The sequence below is a fragment of the Castor canadensis genome, chromosome 1 (genome assembly GCF_047511655.1).
Source record: "Castor canadensis chromosome 1, mCasCan1.hap1v2, whole genome shotgun sequence".
Taxonomy (NCBI): domain Eukaryota; kingdom Metazoa; phylum Chordata; class Mammalia; order Rodentia; family Castoridae; genus Castor; species Castor canadensis.
In genome coordinates, this window is record NC_133386.1 from 102,353,620 (window position 1) to 102,362,535 (window position 8,916).

Below are 8,916 nucleotides of genomic sequence, written 5' to 3' on the forward strand. Positions count from 1 at the left end.
TAATTTTAACCATTTATTTCATTTAGTAGGGACCAAATTTTCCCAGGTCATACTTTAGCACCTTCCTGTTCTACCTTTTTCTTTAGTTTATACAAAATAAATCTTATCTCTTGGTAGGTTTCCTTACTGTGGATCTCTTCCTCAGTTATAAGAGGTCTATTCACCTTCTTAAATTCTTAGTTTATCTGTTTTCCATGTTTTTAATCAGTTAAACAAACAGGCCATTTTATTGCCTGGGTGTTTTTAAATCTAAGACTCATTTTTCTTTGTCACATTGCAGATGCAGGAAAACAAAGCAATCAGCTATGAAACATGTCTTTGACCTGAATCTGAAAATGAGAGTTCTCAGTGGTTATATCTATACCAGAGTGGTGAGGTTTCCATATAAGGAGCCTCATGGGTTAATCAACACACAGTATGCCATTGTATGAAAATGTTAAACAAAACCATTTTTGAACTGGAAAGTTAAGAAAAGCTGTTAAAATAAGTCAAACTTATCTGAGGTGTGCAAAAAATCTTTTCCCCTAAGATATTCATGTAATATAGATTCAACAGAGTGGTTCTTTTTTCTTTAACTTTAATTCATATGAAAATGTCATAATGAATTACATTTTTGCAATTCTGAAATTCTTCTTGTGTATGTGGGATATCAAGCATACATGCTAAATGTATGTACATTATTGACTGTTCATGAAATCTCATGATAAGTGTAAGAACTGAATAAAACTCCATTAAGATATCAATCATTGTATCTCATGATTTAATCTCTTTTATGAATGTATAACTTGGTTATAAATTTTCTAAAAAAATAAAATCCTTCTAAATATAATTTTTTATTTTAGTTTTTTTTATTATTCATTTTTTCACACATGCTTACATTGTTTGGGTCATGTCTCCCTCCTACTCCTGTTCCCACCCTCTCCCTCCCCTCCCCTCCCTTCCAGGCAGAACCTGTTCTGTACTTTTCTCCAGTTCTGTTGAAGAGTAAAAATAAGCAGTAATAAAAAAGACATAGCATTTTTGCTAGCTGAGGTAAGGACAGCTATATAGAGAGATTCCTAGCATTGCTTTCATGTACAAATGTGTTACTACTCAGGTTGATTCATCTCTAACTGGTCTTTATACTTGTTCCTGATCCCCTTCCTGTGTTAACCTCTGTTGCTTTAAGGTTTATGTATTAGTTTCTTTGGAGTGGGGACATGAAATGCTTTCATGTTTTTGGTTTTCTATCTAACCCTGTACCTCCAAAATATGTTCTCCCTTTGTCATATAACCCAAGTCCTACAACTTGTTATATTTGCCCTAGATCTAAAGACTGCAAATAAGGGAGAACATACGATTTTTGGTCTTCTGAACCTGGCTAACCTTGCTCAGAATGATGTTATCCAGTTTGATCCATTTACTTGATAATGATAAGATTTCATTCTTTTTTATGGCTGAGTAAAATTCCATTGTGTACAGGTACCACATTTTCTTAATACGTTCATCTGTAGTGGGGCATGTTGGCTGTTCCCATAACTTGGCTATTGTGTACAGCCCTGCAATAAACATGGGTGTGCAGATGCTTTTGGAGTAACTTGTGTCACATTCCTTTGGGTATATCCCCAAGAGTGGGATTGCTGGATCATATGGAAGATCTATGTTTAGACTTTTAAGAATCCTTCATATTTTTTTTCCAGAGTGGTTGTACCACCCTCCATTCCCACCAGCAGTGTATGAGGGTTCCTTTTGCCCCACATCCTTGCCAACACCTGTTCTTTGTGGTGTTTTTGATGATGGCTATTCTAACAGGGGTGAGGTGGAATCTTAGTGTAGTTTTGATTTGCATTTCCTTTATGGCTAGACATGGTGAGCATTTTTTCATGCATTTTTTGGTCATTTGAATTTCTTCTTTTGAGAAAGTTCTATTTAGTTCAGTTGCCCATTTCTTCATTGGTATATTGATTTTGAGGAGAGTTTAGTTTCATAAGTTCCCTGTATATTCTAGTTATCAGTCCTTTGTCTGTTACATAGCTAGTGAATATTTTCTCCTGCTCTGTGGGTGGTCTCTTTAGTTTAGAGACCATTTCTTTGGTTGTGCAGAAGCTTTTTAATTTTATGAAGTCCTGTTTGTCCATCCTTTCTCTTAGTTGCTAGGCTGCTGGGGTTCTATTAAGGAAGTCCTTGCCTATACCTATTAGTTCCATAGTATTTCCTGCTCCTTCCTTTACTAACTTCAGAGTTTCGGGTCAGATGTTAAGGTCCTTGATCCATTTTGAGTTGATACTAGTACAAGGTGATAGACATGGATCTAGTTTTAGTTTCTTGCAGACAGATAACCACTTTTCCCAGCAGCATTTGTTGAAGAGGTTGTCTTTTCTCCATCATATGTTGTGTCCCCTTGTCAAAAATAAGGTGGATATAGTTGTGTTGATTCCTATCCAGGTCTTCTATTCTGTTCCACTGGTTTTCATGTCTTTTTTGAGGTAATACCATGCTGCTTTTATTGCTATTGCTTTGTAATATAGTTTGAAGTCAAGTATTGTAATACCAACAACCTTGCTCTTTTTGCTGAGTATTGCCTTGGCTATTCATGGTCTCTTGGGTTTCCAAATGAACTTAAGGGTAGATTTTTCACTGTCTGTAATGAAAGTCATTGGGATTTTGATGGGAATTGCATTCAACATGTAGATTGCTTTTGATAGTATAGCCATTTTTAATATGTTGATTCTTCCAGTCCATGAGCATGGGAGATCTTTCCATCTTCCATAGTCTTCTTTGATCTCTTTCTTCAGGGGTTTGTAATTCTCCTTGTGGATGTCATTCACAACTTTCATTAAGTTTACTCCTAGGTATTTGATTTTTTTGAGGCTATTGTAAATGGAATTGTTTCCATGTATTCCTTCTCAGCTTGTTCATTGTTGTTCTATAGAAAAGCTAATGATTTTTGTAAGTTGATTTTGTATCCTGCCACTTTGCTGTTCCTGTATATGGTGGCTAAGAGTTTTTGGGTAGAGATTTTTGGGTATTTAGGTATAGGGTCATATCATCTGCAAATAGTAATATTTTGACAGTTTCTTTACCTATTTGCATTCCTTATATTTCTACTTCTTGCCTAATTGCTCTGGCTAGAAATTCCAGTACTATGTTGAATAGGAGTGGGGATATTGGGCACCCTTGTCTTATTCCTGATTTTAGGGAGAATTGTTTCAGTTTTTCACTGTTAAGTATGATATTGGCTGTAGGCTTGTCATATATAGCCTTTATAATATTGAGCTACATTCCTTCTATTCCTAGTTTTCTTAGACCTTTTATTATGAGATGGTGTTGGATCTCGTTGAAGGCTTTTTTTGTATCTATTGAGATAATTAAGTGGTTTTTGTCTTTGCCTCTATTGATGTGCTGTATTATATTTATAGATTTCCATATGATGAACCACCCCTGCATCTCTGGGATAAAGCCAACTTGGTCATGGTGAATGATCTTTCTGATGTGTTGTTGGATTCAGTTTGCCATTATTTTTTGAGGATTTTTGCATTGATATTTATTAAGGAAATTGGCCTATAGTTCTCCTCTTGGAGGTGTCTTTGTCTGGTTTTGGGATGAGAGTAATGTTGGCTTCATAAAACAAGTTAGACAGTGTTCCTTCCCTTTCTATTTCATGAAACAGTTTAAGGAGGGTTGGTATTAATTCTTCCTTAAACATCTGATAGAATTCAGCAGTGAATCCAACAGGTCCTGGACTTTTTTGGGACTCTCAATTGCTCCTTCAATTTTGTTTTGTGTGATATATATATTCAGGTGATTAATATCCTCTTGGTTAACTTTTTGATGGTTGTAAGTACTTAGAAATCTGTCCATTTCTTCAAAATTTTCAAATTTGTTAGAGTATAAGCTCTCAAAGTGTTTTTCGTTTCATTAATCTTTGTATGGTTTTTTTTGTTTGTTTGTTTCCATTTCATTGATTTCTGCCCTTATTTTAATTATTTCTCTCCTGCTTGTTTTGAACTTTGCTTGTTCTTGTTTTTCTAGGAGTTTGAGCTGTAGTATTAGATCATTGATTCAAGATCTTTCTGACTTTTTAATATATGTACTCATGGCTATAAGCTTTCCTCTTAGTACAGCCTTTGTTGTGTCCCATAGGTTCTGGTAGGTCTTGTTTTCATTTTCATTAATTTTTTAATAATTAAAAAAGTTGAAAAAGTAGTGCTAGCAGAAAAGAGAGATGTTGAACAAGAATATGGTTCAATATTGAGCCTGTAGTAAATACAGTAAGCACCATAAGTTTTTGTTGACATGTTTACTCTTTCAAAGACAGGTCTAGACAGATGAAAGGGGACCCCACATACAAAGGGGAGCAAAATTTTTTTAAGGATTTTAAGGATGCTTCCCCATCTCTGTTACTTTTAGCTTAGAGGGAGGTGTGGGAAGTGGATTATTAGAAGCCTATGAGAACTTGACATAAGCACATTTGTGCTCAATGAGCTATAGACTGAGTTTGGCATGGCCCCAGCTGCAGAAGTTGGTGAAAGCAAAATGTAGCACAGCTGCTTTTCCTAAGTTGTTTACATTCAGAGAAAGAAGTAGGAACACAGGTTTCTCTTGTTACAGTGTCACACCCCTTCCTGAGAACTGTTGCTCCACCTCCTTGTTTATGACTATATATAAAAGACTGGCTGAAGGAGGACAGGAGGTTTTTTGATTGATAGGATTTTGCCTTGCTGGCTGTGGGCCACTTGTGAGACTGCTGTGAGAATGCTGCTGCTGCTGAATTATGGTAGAGATTAGAGGGAACACCAGACAGTGCAAGTCCAAGGAAAGAGACTTTAAATAACAGAAAAGAACCAAGACTTTAGAAGTAAGGTTTTAAATTATAGAATAAAGAAGCAAAGTAAAAAGAAAAGTAAAGAAGTAATGAGGCAGAGTGAGTCTAAGGAAAGAAACTTTAAAGAACAGAAAAGAAAGAAGACTTTAGAAGTAAGGTTTTTAAAGAATAGAATAAAGAAGCAAAGTAACAGAAGAGAAGTAAAAAAATCAATGAGGCTGTTGTGCATCTCCATCTGTGCACCCAGCACACCTGGCCCCAACTTTCTGCATGTTTGTCTTCTATTGTTTGTCCTTTCTGCATCTACAATCATCCAGTTAGTTCAGGAGGACAAGAGCACGAGAAAGCTCTCTACAGAAAGAGTTTCCACAAGTAAGAAAAATTTACAAGAACTGTTTTTTACTTATAATTGTTTTGGAATAACGGGAGTTCTTCAAAAATTAAAAAAAAGAAACTACCATGCAATCTAGCAATCTCACTCCTAGATATGTATTTAAGAAAGATGAAATCAGTATGAGAAGAGAAAGCACTGCATTGTTTATTGCAGCAGTCTTTACAACAGCCAAGACATGGGATCAATGTAAGTGCTGCTCAGTAGGTAAGTGGGTAAAGAAAAATGTGGTACAGGTACACAAAGAAATACTGTTCAGCTCCCAATGAAGGAATCCTGTTATTTACAATAGCATGGAAGAAACTGGAGGTTATTTTTTAAGAGAAATAACCCAGGCACAGAAAGAAAAATACTGGCTTATCTTGTTCATGAAATCTAAAAGTTGAAATCATTGCAGCAAAATGGTGATTTCTAGGACTTGGGGGTAGAAAGGGTAGTTGTCGGAAAAAACACTGGAAGTCAAAAGTATCTAAGAGTATGACTAAATAAGCATAAGGGGTCATTATGCAAAAATTCAAGTCAAATAAATATTTTGGACAATTAAACACATAGTTAAGTCACACTATATCTTCCTAGCTTCTGATACTGACATTAGCAACTGCCTCATCCATTCCTCCTTACTAAGCTCAGGCCAAATTGTAAGATTATCATCTTTCCTTTGCTATTTTGTTTAGCTATTTTGTTTGAGATGTTACTGTCAGAACATCCTGAGTTTTGCCATATCTCTCATTCTTCTCTCTCTCCCACTGCTCCACCTTTAATCTTGACTATGATTAAGAATTCACTTATGGTAGTCCATGTAGCAAACTTTGTAGATCTTAGCTCAGTGTGGCCATGGTGCCTTGAGAGAAAGGCCTGGGAGTACATACTACTGGATTCCTCTCTTTGCCTCTCTGATACCAAGTAACTTTCTCTTGTCGATTATGCTTGAACTTCCCACCTTTGCATACTGCACTCTGTGCACAGGTTTACTAATGGGACAGTATGGTATTCTGTAATTACTTTTATCCCAATCACACTTGTACCTCATCTGAAACCCAAAGGTGAGAAATGACAGCATATGAAACATCTACAACACATTTCTCTGCTGTTCTACCATGCATTCAGGAGAGAAGGATTTCCTCTCCCTCTTCTCATAAGAACGCTTTTATTATGTGTAACACTATGGCACCAACCAGCAAGCAAAGTAGAAAACAGCAAAGTTTAGACAGTACTTCTCCAGAAAATAGCCTGGTGATTTTCCAGAAAAATTTTCAATGCTATCATCAGAATAAGATATTTAATGTTTATATTTTCATGTCTAATGATAACTTCACACTAGGCAGAAAGATAAATTGATCAAACCAGAGTAAAGGTCATGTTCTAAAAAGCACTAGGAAAGTTCCTGATAATTTTGAATTATTTTCTGTTAAGGCTGTTGGTGTAGACACACTGAAAGAATGGGCTTGGTGAGTATGTGCCACACCACAAGGCAGTGTGCCATACCTTGTTTAAAAGTCATCATAAATTCCCAAACTTAATTTATTTTTGGTTTTGTGTGTGTAGTCTCTTTCCAAAAGTTAATGTAAATACCCTGATTAGAGAAGCATTTATTTTAAAGCTATTTTTACTGATATTCATGAATTTTATAATTTATGCTTCCCTATTTGGATAAATAGGGTAGTTTAGATTAGTGAAATTACCTATTAAGAAAGATGCTCCAACTACTTACAATAGCCAAGCTTTGGAAGGAAACCAGATGCCCCATGAATGATGAATGGATTAAGAAAAATATGGTATATATACAATGGAGTTTTATTCAGCCATAAAGATAAATGAAATTATGTTGTTTGTACACAAACGGTTGGAACTGGAGACCTTCATGTTAAGTGAAGTAACCCAGGCTGAAATAATCAAAGGTCACATGTTTTCTCTCATATGTGGAAGATAAACCTATATGTCAAATGTATATATAAAAACAAATATGTTCACATATGTGTATATATATGAGAGAGAGAACAAAATAGAGTGAAAAAGAGGACAGAGTTGTATTAGTGAGTCTGTCTGAGGGAGAGAGATAAAGAAAATGTTAGAGAAGGAAACATATTGAAACAACCCATCTACATGCAAATATAACATAATATAATATACAGTAAGCTATTGAATATTAAGGGAGCATGATGACAGAGAGTTAGTAAGTAACTGAGGGGAGGAAGCTAATTTGGTAAAAGCACAGCATATACAGACCTGAATTACCCTTTGGACTATCAATAAACATTTGTTAAAAATGAAGGGCAGGAGGAAAAAATAAATGTTTTATAGGGTCAGTATCAGTGTGAGGGAGTGGGTACAAAGAAAGGGGGAATGAGGATGAATATTGTGATTTTGCTTTGTGTCCGTATATGTAAATAGAAAAATGAAATCTGTTGAAATTGTTCTAAGAAGAGGGGGAGGGGGAAGAGGGAGAACAATGGAGGGGGAACTCAAACTAAGATGTATTTTAAACACATGTAAATATCACAATGTATTCTTCTGTATGACTTTTGTATGCTAGTAAAATCATAAAAAATGAAAAATGATACAAGAAATTTCAGTATCACTGATTTTTTAATACACAGATATCACTCCCAAATTACTGCCCATTCCTTTATAACTTATTTGTTAGAGAAAATTATCTTTAGTACTACTAATGGATTATTTTATTCATACTGTATTACTTTATGTAATTTATCTGACATATTAACATAATCTCTTATTTTTAGAAAAACTATGTGTGAATTCTTTGTGTAAAAGCAATGAAGATATCATTGACTATGAACATAGATATTAGTGCTTTATGTTCTTTTTATATAAATTCAATTTGAAAATGCATACTTTGGGATTTTCCATAAGCTGCTGAATATTTTAATATATTTCATTTCTGTTATAAAAATCTTAATTAGCAGAATTACTTGTTTTTAAGTATAATGTCATTTTATGAAGTATTAAAGGAATAAGTTCTTTCTACGGTAACTAGGAATTCAAATATAATTATAATTTGCTAAAGTAGAATCCATTTGATCACATCTATGAAAGAGATTTAGTATATTACTTTCAAAATATCATCAAAAATAAGTGTTTTCAAGTAAATCCATGAGGAAATATATGTATCGCTTCTTTGAACTCTTTCAACCAAATTCAATGTGTATTTAGTTTAATTATAGAAACAGGACTTAGGAGTTCTTAAATGATAAAATAAATCACAAAATAATCCATATAAAGTTCAAAGTGGAGAACTGGAGCTCATTCCAAACTTCTGCAGTTGTTAAAAAAGTACTAACAGAATCAGGAATGCAACATAACTTCAGTGGCTGAACTCGCAAACAGTCCACTTAAATGCATTCTAAACAGTTGAGAGCAACTTGAAGATGCTAAGCCTGTATGAGGCTCTCTCTTCATTCCTGAAGAGCATGGCTGATTCCCAGACAACCCTGCATCTCCTCACCGTGGAGATTCAGATTTGCTAAGTAACAAGCCTGCAAGAAAGCCATGTGCCTTCCCAAACTCTGCCCTATGAAGCCCAGGGGCAGAGGAAGGCCACACATGTTCTGACTTCAGAACACAGTGTCCCAGGTCCTAAGCGTTCAACATTCTGAATGACAGGAGCATTTTCTCTTAAAAAAACAAAGGTAACGTGATGCAGACAGTGGGAAAAGACACGAGAGGAGGGCTTACTCTTCAAGTTATTAAACACCACTCATTC